Source organism: Saccopteryx bilineata, chromosome 3, assembly GCF_036850765.1.
Source record: "Saccopteryx bilineata isolate mSacBil1 chromosome 3, mSacBil1_pri_phased_curated, whole genome shotgun sequence".
Taxonomy (NCBI): Eukaryota; Metazoa; Chordata; class Mammalia; order Chiroptera; family Emballonuridae; genus Saccopteryx; species Saccopteryx bilineata.
Genome location: NC_089492.1, coordinates 59,558,687 through 59,571,424, shown reverse-complemented (window position 1 = coordinate 59,571,424; position 12,738 = coordinate 59,558,687). Strand labels below are relative to the sequence as shown.

The 12,738-nt window shown below is 37.4% G+C and overlaps 1 long non-coding RNA gene across 1 annotated transcript; it reads left to right on the top strand.

Moving 5' to 3' along the window:
• The first annotated feature begins 6,326 nt into the window (after positions 1-6,326).
• On the top strand, positions 6,327-9,823 carry LOC136328527 (uncharacterized). Its single transcript, XR_010730064.1, has 4 exons — positions 6,327-6,403; positions 8,420-8,530; positions 9,491-9,603; positions 9,685-9,823. It is a non-coding gene; the product is annotated as an uncharacterized lncRNA (long non-coding RNA).
• Positions 9,824-12,738: the final 2,915 nt, after the last annotated feature.

The following is a 12,738-nucleotide window of genomic DNA, read 5'->3' as shown; positions in this document are numbered from 1 at the left end:
GTCCAACCAGATACCAAGAACAAAACAAAACAAAACCACAAGTAAAAGCTCCACTAAGAAAACAATAAAACCAAATTTAAACTGTGACAACAAAAAACAAACAAAAAAACGGGGAGAGGACGGAAATTAACAGTAGCAAAGGATGGTGGAGTACAAAAGTACTCACAAGATAGTGTATTACAATGAACAGGGTAGAAACACTTTTCATTACTTAATAGTAACCACCCTTGAAAAAACCACCACAGAAGCACATGATTTTAAAAAGATAGCAACAGAGGAAAGATGTATGGAATACAACCAAGCAAAAACAAAGGATAAAAAAACAAAAGAGAAGAATCAAACAAGACACAAAACTGACAGAAAGCAATGTATAAAATGGCAATAGGAAACCCACAAGTGTCAATAGTTACACTAAATGTAAATGGATTAAACTCACCAATAAAAAGGCACAGAGTAGCAGAATGGATTAAAAAAGAAAATCCAACAATATGCTGCCTACAAGGAACTCATCTAAGAAACAAGGATAAAAACAAATTCAAAGTAAAAGGCTGGAAAACAATACTCCAAGCAAATAACATCCAAAAAAAGCAGGCGTAGCAATACTCATATCTGATAATGCTGACTACAAGGACAGCAAAAGTACTCAGAGACAAAAATGGTCATTTCATAATGATTAAGGGGACACTGAATCAAGAAGACATAACAATTCTAATATATATGCACCAAACCAAGGAGCACCAAAATATATAAGACAGCTACTTATTGACCTTAAAACAAAAACTGACAAAAATACAGTCATACTTGGAGACCTCAATACACTGCTGACAGCTCTAGATTGGTCATCCAAACAGAGAATCAATAAAGATATATTGGCCTTAAACAAAACACTAGAGCACCTTGATATGATAGACATCTACAGGACATTTCATCCCAAACCGACAGAGTATACATTTTTCTCCAGTGTACATGGATCATTCTCAAGAATTGACCATATGTTGGGCCACAAAAACAACATCAGCAAATTCAGAAAAACTGAAATTGTACCAAGCATTTTTTCTGATCATAAAGCCTTGAGACTAGAATTCAACTGCAAAAAAGAGGGGAAAACACCCACAAAAATGTGGAAACTAAAAAACATACTTTTAAAAAATGAATGGGTCAAAGAAGAAATAAGTGCAGAGATCAAAAGATATATACAGACAAATGAAAATGACAATACAACATATCAGAATCTATGGGATGCAGCAAAAGCAGTGATAAGAGGGAAGTTCATATAACTTCAGGCCTTTATGAACAAACAAGAGAGAGCCCAAGTGAACCACTTAACTTCACACCTTAAGGAACTAGAAAAAGAAGAACAAAGATAACCCAAAACCAGCCAAAGAAAGGAGATAATAAAAATCATAGCAGAAACAAATGAAATAGAGAACAGAGAAACTATAGAAAAAATTAATAGAACAAGGAGCTGGTTCTTTGAAAAGATCAACAAAATTGACAAACCCTTGGCAAGACTTACCAAGAAAAAAAGAGAAAGAACTCATATAAACAAAATCCAAAATGAAAGAGGAGAAATCACCATGGATATCATAGATATACAAAGAATTATTGTAGAATACTATGAAAAACTTTATGCCACTAAATTCAACAACCTAGAAGAAATGGATAAATTCCTAGAACAATACAACCTTCCTAGACTGAGTCAAGAAGAAGCAGAAAGCTTAAACAGACCAATTGGTAGGGAAAAAATATAAAAAACTATTAAAAAACCTCCCCCAAAATAAAAGTTCAGGCCCAGACAGTTATACTAGTGAATTCTATCAAACATTCAAAGAAGACTTGGTTCCTATTCTACTCAAAGTCTTCCAAAAAACTGAAGAAGAAGCAATACTTCCAAACATATTTTATGAGGCCAACATAACCCTCATACCAAAACCGGGCAAGGACAGCACAAAAAAAGAAAACTACAGACCAGTATCTCTAATGAATACAGATGCTAAAATACTAAACAAAATACTAGCAAATCGAATACAACATATTAAAAATATAATACATCATGATCAAGTGGGATTCATCCCAGAATCTCAACGATGGTTCAACATACGTAAATTGGTTAACGTAATACACCATATCAACAAAACAAAGAACAAAAACCACATGTTCTTATCAATAGATGCAGAAAAGGCATTCAATAAAATACAACACAATTTTATGTTTAAGACTCTCAACAAAATGGGTATAGAAGGAAAATATCTCAACATGATAAAGGCCATATATGATAAACCATCAGCTAACATCATATTAAATGGCACAAAACTGAAGGCTTTCCCCCTTAAATCAGAAACAAGACAGGGTTGTCCACTCTCTCCATTCTTATTTAATGTGGTGCTAGAGGTTCTAGCAAGAGCAATTGGACAAGACAAAAAAATAAAAGGCATCCATATTGGAAAAGAAGAAGTAAAGGTGTCACTTTTTGCAGATGACATGATCCTATACATCGAAAACCCCAAAGAATCTACAAAAAAACTACTAGAAACAATAAGCCAATATAGTAAGGTCACAGGATACAAAATTAACATACAGAAGTCAATAGCCTTTCTATATGCCAACAATGAAACATTTGAGAACGAACTAAAAAAATAATCCCCTTCACGATTGCAACAAAAAAATAAAATACCTAGGAATAAACATAACAAAGAATGTAAAGGACCTATATAATGAAAACTACAAAGCATTGTTAAGGGAAATCGAAAAAGAACAATGAGATGGAAGAATATTCCTTGTTCTTGGATAAGAAGAATAAATATAATCAAGATGGCCATATTACCCAAAGCAATATACAAATTTAGTGCAATTCCCATCAAAATTCCAATGACATTTTTTAAAGAAATGAAACAAAAAATCATCAGATTTATATGGAACTATAAAAAACCCCGAATAGCCAAAGCAATCCTAAAGAAAAAGAATGAAGTTGGGGGCATTACAATACCTGACTTCAAACTATATTTTAGAGCCACAACAATCAAAACAGCATGGTGTTGGCAGGAAAATAGACACTCAGACCAGTGGAACAGAATAGAAAGTCCAGAAATAAAACCACATATATATGGTCAAATAATTTTTGATAAAGGGGCCAACAACACACAATGGAGAAAAGAAAACCTCTTCAACAAATGGTGCTGGGAAAACTGGAAAGCTACATGCAAAAGAATGAAACTGGACTACAGTTTGTCCCCTTGTACTAACATTAATTCAAAATAAATGAAAGACCTAAATATAAGACCTGAAACAATAAAGTGCATAGAAGAAGACATAGATTCTAAACTCATGGACTTTGGATTTAAAGAACATTTTATGAATTTGATTCCAAAGGCAAGGGAAGTGAAGGCAAAGATAAATGAATGGGACTACATCAGACTAAGTTTTTGCTCAGCAAGAGAAACTGACAACAAAATAAACAGACAGTGAAGTAAATGGGAGATGATATTTTCAAACAACAGCTCAGATAAGGGCCTAATATCCAAGATATACAAAGAACTCATAAAACTGAACAACAAACAAACAAACAATCCAATAAAAAAATGGGAAGAGGACATGAACAGACACTTCTCCCAGGAAGAAATACAAATGGCCAACAGATATATGAAAAGATGCTCATCTTCATTAGTTATTAGAGAAATGCAAATCAAAACTACAATGAGATACCACCTCACACCTGTTAGGTTAGCTATTATCAACAAGACAGATAATAGCAAATGATGGAGAGGGTACAGAGAAAAAGGAACCCTCATCCACTGTTGGTGGGAATGTAAAATAGTACAACCATTATGGAAGAAAGTATGGTGGTTCCTCAAAAAACTGAAAATAGAACTACCTTATGACCCAGCGATTCCTCTACTGGGTATATACCCCCAAAACTCAGAAACATTGATACGTAAAGACACGTGCAGCCCCATGTTCATTGCAGCATTGTTCACAGTGGCCAGCACATGGAAACAACCAAAAAGCCTGTCAATAGACGACTGGATAAAGAAGATGTGGCACATGTACACTATGGAATACTACTCAGCCATAAGAAATGATGACATCGGATCATTTACAACAAAATGGTGGGATCTTGATAACATTATACAGAGTGAAATAAGTAAATCAGAAAAAACCAAGAACTGCATAATTCCATACGTAGGTGCGACATAAAAACGAGACTAAGAGACATCGACAGGAGTGTGGTGGTTACGAGGGGGTGGGAGGAGAGGGGGAGGGGGAGGGGAAGGGGCACAAAGAAAACCAGATAGAAGGTGACGGAGGACAATCTGACTTTGGGTGATGGGTATGCAACATAATTGATCGACAAGATAACCTGGACATGTTTTCTTTGAACAAATGTACCCTGATTTATTGATGTCACCCTAGTAAAATTAATAAAAAACAACAACAAATCAACTAAGTAGTCAGTCAACAATAATGCAATGGATGATAAAGAAAAGTGCCAATCAAGTGTTACTCCTTTTGAGGTAAAAGAAGAATTTGCAACTAATATTGTAGATTTTTGTAGCACTGAATATAAAACCCAAAAGAGCAAAAACTCTTCTCTGCTTTGCTCTCTGGAGCAGTGCTTTGTGTAAAGTAAGTACTGAATAAACATTTGTTGAATGAATTAAATTCAGCTTATAAATTGCCAGAGGACATATAAACAAGTCAGTTCACAGTTTCACCCAATCTGAAGGAAAAGGCAATAACTTGAACTCTTAAAAACTGCAAAAAAAAGGGGGGGGTGTATTTCCAAAGCAACTCAAATGACATTTCAATTCAATTGAGCCAACAATGTTTCTGGGCCTAATGATACTGTTCTAAGCAGCGGGAGATACAGACGAAGAGGCAGCAATGCCCGTGTTGATAGAGAACCATCTGCCAGTTCTGGTCAGTCCTCATAGACCAAGAAGATCATTAAACTGGATTCCACAGGGAGAAGATCTTCTGACTTGAATTTTGCCTGGTCTTTAGATAGAGCATTTCTTACTCTAATTTGCAAATCAGTCTTTAGGGGTTCAAATTGTCCTCCTAATTTTTATCTGTTCTGCTTTCTCCATCAGGATAACAGAGATGTAGCTGATCAAAGTGTTCAAAATCCATTAGGACAATCACATGGGGGAATTTGGCCTGCTTCCATATGTCCTGAATCAGCCTTCTCAAAAATTCGGGACTGTCAAGGTCTGAGCCTTCCATCAGGCCTGCTATTACACGGCACTATGGAGTGGTGCTCACCATTTCCTCATTCATTTATTCATTCATTTATTCCAACCAGCACTGAGTACTGGCCCTCTGCCTGCCTGGAGGTAGGCGTGGGTTTTTTTTCTTATGTAATGGAAATCCCCTTAAGCAAAGTCAGGCTGATTTTTATCTCTAAGTTGCTGTACCTGGGAGTTTACCCAGTAAGATTCAATAGCTGTGTCTCTTCTGTGTGCAGGGGAAGAAACCAGGCATCTCCACTCGGCCAAGTGCCTCTGCACAGCCGGTTCAAGCCGCCTGCATCTGGGCTGCTTGTCAACGTGCCCAGGGCTCCAACGCCCCAATGCCATCCACCGCCTTCAAGGAGGTGCCAGCACCTCCTGCGGTGTGCAGGGCAGGCCTGGGCTCAGGGCTCCTGTCCCTCATCGCTAATCCTCCCACCCTCATTGTGTGCCGCTCCACGCCTCGCCTGTATCTGAAAGCCTGTTCCTGTGATTGTTTTTGTTTAGGCTTCCACAGCCCCCTACAGTGCTTCTTACTCTAAGTGCTTTTTAAATATCAAGCTTTCTTTCCTGGGTGCCATCTCTTTGACCCTTTTGAAAGTCTTGTGTTTGGCTGTTAAGGCTGACAGCTAGCCACCCACCTACAGTGGATGTGCTTGTGGGCTGACCTGTTCTTTGTTTTATAGAGAGTTCTATTTAGGCATTTCCCCACCACCTCAGCATTCAGGCACTGGCTTCATATTTAAAACATAGTTCAATTAAACACACCTTAAGCAAGAGCTGACAGAGAATCCCCAATAGCAGGAGTGTGGGTCAGAGGGAGTCAAGGAAGAAGAGGTGACAGGGGAGCTGGCAGACAAATAATAATCATATGATGTTGGCTAAACAAATGTTTTTAGGTTTGCTCATTTGTATTGGGGCAGCGCCATGTGTGTATAATCTGTGGAAGGCTGCAGGTGCTTGCCCCCAGGGCGGCAGATTGCAAGTTGAGGACTGCCTGCCCCATGGGGAGGGGCAATTGTTCGCTGTTGCTTACTAGAGAAGGGGTTTTTCCCCCAGCCTGTTTTGCTGGAGGGGAGGGGAGAGAGAAAGAGAGACAGAGAGAAATAGAGAGAGAGAGAACTGAGGGACTTGGAAGCTCTGCGGAGGCTAATGGTGGGGGCCCGTAAGTCCAGGTGAGTCCGGAATGCTGAGGGGCTTGGGAGCCCTGCCTGTTTGCTCTTCTGCCATTAGGAGACTTTAATAAACGAAAAGGCCCCCTGTTGGGCAAATTAGTTTGTAAAATGTGATTTTGGGGTTTGCTCACTTTTGTTGTTCAAGATGGAGCTGATCTGTTAGATTGCTGGTTACCTTCCTGCTTGGGAAGGGTCATTGTTATGCTAATGTGTGCTGGAGGAGGGGTTTTCACACCAAGAAAAGTTTGTGAGAAAGAGGGAGAAGAAGAAGAAGCCAAGATGACCGGGAAGGAGGAGGAAACCAAGATGGCAGGGTGCTGAAGGAGAAGCCAGTTTGTGCAGAGAGGAGAAGGGAGAGTTTGGCAAATGGGGAACCAGAGGTGACTGAGACTGGTGGGGGCCTTTGATTCTAGGAATAACTGAAAAAGATTCTCCTGGTTGTGGAACCAGAGAATGTGTGAGTGGGTTTTGGTGCACTGTGTGTTTTTACTCGCCTGCTGGGTGTGAGGTTAGACTAATGGAATGACCCACTAATTTTTGGCTCCGCAATTTCTTTACCATCTGCCCAAATCTAATGGGAATCTGCACGTGAATGGCAGCAAGAGCTGCAACTGCTGGTCTTACATCCCCCATTTTCTGGCTCCGCTGTTCCTTTACCATCCTCCCGAATCCAACGGGAACCTGAACCTGCGTGGCCATAGCAGCGGCTGCTGGCTTTACATGTGATAAGAAAAATAGTGGATAAGAACACACTAGCGCTGAGATAGGATAGCCGAGAAAAGCGAAGAAGTCCCTGTTGGGAGAATTACAACAATTTCCAGCAGAGGAAACCTAAGGGAAAACAGGAGGCTGGGATAAAAGGGAGAAAGTTAGCACTAGAAGGATTGGGTTCAAAGGGGCCTCTGGGTCCAGTCAGGTCATGATGGGTCATATGGTTCAGGATAGCAACTCTGTACTTTGTCTTATAGAGGCTGGTTCCTACATTTTTAGAGCACTATAAAGTTAAAAAATAAAAGTTCACTGACCTCCTACATGTAAATAGTTGTATTTTTAAAATCCTATAATTAAAAATATATATGTATAAAAATGTAATAATGCATGCCGTTAAATCAGTTATTTACATGTTACAACCCGTATGAGTATTTGCTAGGCCTTGTTCAGAGCACAGATGGTGCTGGGTGTGTGGATGAGCTTCACTGACCCTGGCCATGCCCTGCCAACCTGGTCCTTCCTCGACCCTTATGTTCTCAAACCCTGGGAGGTGGGAGCCATTCATACTGCTCTCGTTGGAGTTTTTAAGTAAGGCAGGCATCTGTGGTGGTCTCTATTGTAAAAAGTTCTCTCTGGTAAGTATAGAAAATGCACTGAATAAACAGCCAGGTGTCAGAGATGTCTGTTGAGAAGCTATTAAATTTCAATGACAGAAGCTTTATTAAAATCGGAGAATTTTTACGTGAGTGTGTGTGTAAGTGTATGTTATGCACAATAGCTCTATATGTGCATCTAAGTGATTCAAATTTGTTTTCAAATTCCTTTTATGCTTTTTTCTCCCTAAAAGTACTGATGAAAGGTCCTCAAAGAAAAATCTGTATTTTAAAAATATCTGTATTATAATTAGTCTTTTAAAATAAAGAAACTTTAAAATTCTGATCCGGTGCTTGGTTTTCCTTCAAAAATTAATATGCTTTAGATTTGACTCCCCCCCCCCAAAAAAATTTTGTATTCTATATCAGTCAAGTTTTCAAATGATAAGTTGACTATGCTTCATATTTTTTAAAGATTACTAGAACTAATAAATAACATCAAGACATAACAATATATCTCTTTTGTAACTTGGGTGAGTTCTTTTCTACTCTTACCAAAATCACAGCTGTTGGAGTTAAGGACCACCTGAAATTCTCTCAGATTTCCCACCACCACTGGCCACTGCAAGAAAGACTTACAGTATGCTGTCTATATATCTTTAAAGCACATCAATTTAAATCTGTTGAAACAATTGTTTAACCTCTCTTGCAGTTCAAGAGCTTTGAAGTTGGCCTAACGATGAATCCAACCTGACTTACTGTGTGCATGGACTGAGCTTCTTCCTTCTGTTGCTTGCAACAACTCGAGTTATCATTACCTATAGTAAGTTCTTAGGAAAACAGAAACCTTGCAAAGCTGAAATTGCTCTTCAAAGAGCAATGGACTAGATTTGATTACCTTCACGCCTGCTGAAATCTAAGTGTCCAGTCAGTTGTTAATCACTTTCTACATACATAAAACATGCAAAGTGAAAAACAGATAAAAGTATCAGATTTTATAATATATGTTGGTTATCTATTGTACTGTGCTTTTGAATACCAAAAGCCAGAAGACTTTGTAGTCAGTGTTTTGTGAAGCTTCTAGAGGAGTAGTCCAGATGAGGGATGATAGACTAAGATCTGTTCTCCACTCATAAATCCCCACCCATCCAGGAGAGAATAGACCCCTAATGTTTGCATTCTTCTAAGCCAGCCTTTGCCTAAAGTTCACCCCTTCCTGAAATTAGACTCAACTGTTCAGCACATGTCAACTCTGCAGTAATGAATTGGCACCAGCCTAATTCTTATGATGATTAATGAAGCTCCTCAGATGCAGCCTATTATTTCATCCAAAGTTAAAGCAGTGATTCATCATTAATCACTATAAGAAATAGGTTCAGTGATTCATAATTCTAAGCCAGCTCATTTCCTTAAGGGTCCTGTTTGCCTTTTGTTATTCCAGAAGTGGCACAGTTCACAGCCTTGTGCTGAGGGTGTTCTGACATGCACATTCTCTGATCAGTTCTCTTTAAAAAGTCACGTACACCAAGCATATTTACTTATAACCCACAAGCCTCTGAAAAAAATCAATACTTCTTTTGAACACTAATCTTTTTCTAGATCCCACTGTGCTCAGATTGTTCAGTTTAAAACGAGCACCCTCACCCAGAGGTTGGACAAATTAACCACATGTTAATAATCCTCATGGCTACCTTTGAGGTCCTCAGCAAAGAAGAGCATTTAGAGTAGGGCTATTTAGGTTGAAATGTATACCTCTGCATTGCTCTTCCTCATCTCCAACCAGATCGCCGCCAGTGGCCAAGGAAGTGCAGCAACACAAATGATGCTTCGCCTTCCAGGCCTGGTCCAAAGTTCCGGGAAAGGACAGCATCACCGGCCTCAACACAAAATCTCATAGTAAGTCCTATGCAGGTTTGAGGCTATTTTCTCTAAAGCAGCCCATCCTGCATTAGAATTTGATGTTTCTCTGCTTTACAGAGAGGACACGAAAGCCTTCACCGATCGACTACATCACCGCCTGCCATTCTCGATGACCGTGCCTAAAAGCCAACAGCGTTACTGCTGGTGCCTCTGTAAGGACTGGAGAGGCAACCTCCAGGACTAGAGCCAGCCAACACTTCACTTTATTCTGCCCTTTTCTTTCCCTTCCTCCTCCAACTACCTCCTTCCTCTCTCTCCCTCTTCTTGCTTCTCTTTCTTGTCCCTTCTACTTTCTCCTTTTCCCATTTTTCACTTTGGGCCTGGCAGTAAATTCCAGACGACAACCCAGCCCAGTGATAGCCTGGAGCTTGTCACTATGATCCTTTATATTTTATCAGAAAACTATAATTTCTAGCCTAGTCAATTAACTAATAAAATTAAATAAAAGGTACACAGATTGGGAAAGTGGAAGTAAAGTTATCTCTATTTGTAGTTGATATTACCGGGTGTACAGAAAATCCTGAAGAATCCAATAATAATTTTAAAAAAAAACAGAACTAATAAATAAGTTCAGAAAAGTGGCAAGATACAAGAAAAATATAGAAAAATCAATTGTATTTATAATCAGAGGTAATGCTAAAAATATAAAATTAAAAAGAACTTTTCCATTTACAATAGCATCAACAGAAATAAAATACTAAAACATAAGTTTAACAAAATAAGTGTAAAACATTGTTGACAGAAGTTAATAAAGAACCAAATAAATGAAAAGACATTCCATGTTCATGGGTTAAAAGATTTAAGAATATTTTTAAGATAGCAATACTCACCAAATTGAGCTACAGATTTGATTCAATCCATATCAAAATTCAAGCTGATTTCTTTGCAGAAATTGACAAAAATAGGATAAAAAATTGATTCTATAGATTTGAGATCAAATTTTTTTATGTAATACATCTGACAAAAGATTTATATTGAATATGTATAAACAATTACAACTCAATAATAAAAACAAAGCCCAGTTTTTAAAAGGGAGATAAAGAATCCAAATGGGCATTTTTCCAAAGAAAATGTACAAATGGCTAATAATCATATAAAAAGATGATCAACATTATTAGCCATCATAAAAATACAAATGAAATCAATAATAAGATACCACTTTATACCTGTTAGGATGACTAGAATAAAAAAGTGTTCATGAGTATGTATAGAAATTAGATCCCTCATACTCTGCTAGTGGAAATGTAAAATGCGCAGCCAGTTTGTAAAACAATCTGGCAGTTCCTCAAATGTTCAAACATATGGTCAGGTGACTGTATGATCCAGCCATTCCTCTACTTAGGTATATACTGAAGAGAAATGAAGACCTAGGTGCACACAACTATTTGCACACAAATGTTCATAGAAGCATTATTCAAAATAGTATAAAATAAAGACAATGCACACATCTACCAACTAATGAATAAATAAATAGTAAAATGTGGAATAGACATATAATAAAATATTGTTTTGCAACAAGAATAAATAAAATACAGCTATATGCTACATCGCAAATGAACCTTGAAAACATTATGTAAGTAAAAGAATCAAGTCAAAAGGACCATGCATCTCTATTAAATGTCCATAGTAAACAAATCCAGAAACAAGGAGTAAATTAGGTCCCTAGGGCTGAAGGAAGAGCATATGTGAGATTGGGGGGAGATGGTTAAGGAATATGAGATTTCCTTTCAGGGTGATAAAAACATTCTAAAATTGATTGTGGTAATTAATGCATAACTTTGCAAATATACTAAAAACTATTGATTAGACATTTAAATGGGTGAATATTATATTATATGAATTATATCTTAAGCTATTTTTGACAAAAAGAAAGAGAAACAATTGTTTTTTAAGTTATTGCTTAAAAGTTTTGCTTTCTTAAAGTTTTTGTGAAGGTAAAAATACTTCTCCAGAGTATGAGAAAATTATGGGACACTATGAGAAGTTATAGTGTGACGCCTAATGCTAGATTTACTCACTAACTTAGACCAGTCAATTGACTTACGTGTATTATTTTTGCCTATGCTATAAAATAGTGATTAATGTAATCGTGATTAGCAGTACAAAGGGTCAGTGCCCCATAATGCCCTCTGAGTCACGATCATTGTCATTGGTAGTGATTGTTATGGCCACTAGTCAAGTTGTCTAATAAAAATATTCAGGAGTCCATCTTTGCAGTTAAATTCTGTTACTTTAAGACAGTGGTTCTCAAAGTGTGCGCCAGGGTGCACTGGTGCACCCTAGAAGATTTCCAGGTGTACCCTATGGTATTCCAGAGAAATATGTGACTGTTGGGGACCAAAAAACCAACAGGGATTTTGGAGTTTAGATTTTGGGGGGATAGAGGTGTAGGGAATTGGCTGTAAGCTGACAGTCTGCCCAAACCCCACCTCACTTGCCTGATTAAATTGCAAAAGGCTGTTAAGCTGTGGTGCTGGATTGTTTACACTACCACTCATGTTCCCGGGAAAGACTGGAGGCAAGTTTCTTCTATCCTTTGTTTGGTGTAAAGTTAAGATGATGATATGTATGGTGGGAGTTTTGGATTGATGATTACACATAAGGAATTGTCTCTTGAAGGCTTTTGGATTTCTATAAAAGAAGAATATGTGGCAATATCTAAAAAAGCTTTAAACATTTTACTACAATTTTCAACATTTTATGTGAATTAGGATTTTCTACCCTCAACACAATTAAGAGTAAAAAGAGAGGAATTCTTCTATGTATTGATGAGGAAATGAGAGTTTGACTTTCAAATAAATGCCCAAACATTGAAGAAATTGCTAGGACACATCAGGCTCATGTTTCTCATAAACACAAGAATGAAAAAACTTAACATATTTGTGCAGTGACCTGCCAAATTTACTAAATCTTACTAAGAATGTATCTATATATGTAAAAAGATAACATTTTTCTTGTTTTTTTTATTTTTTAACTCCTCTTTTTTACAAATTCTAAAAAGCATAACTCAAAAACTGTAACATAAAGATATTTTTAATGTCAGAATAAATTTAATTTTGTCATATTTATTTCATTTAATTACCATAAAAGCATGCTTAGACTTTATATTTT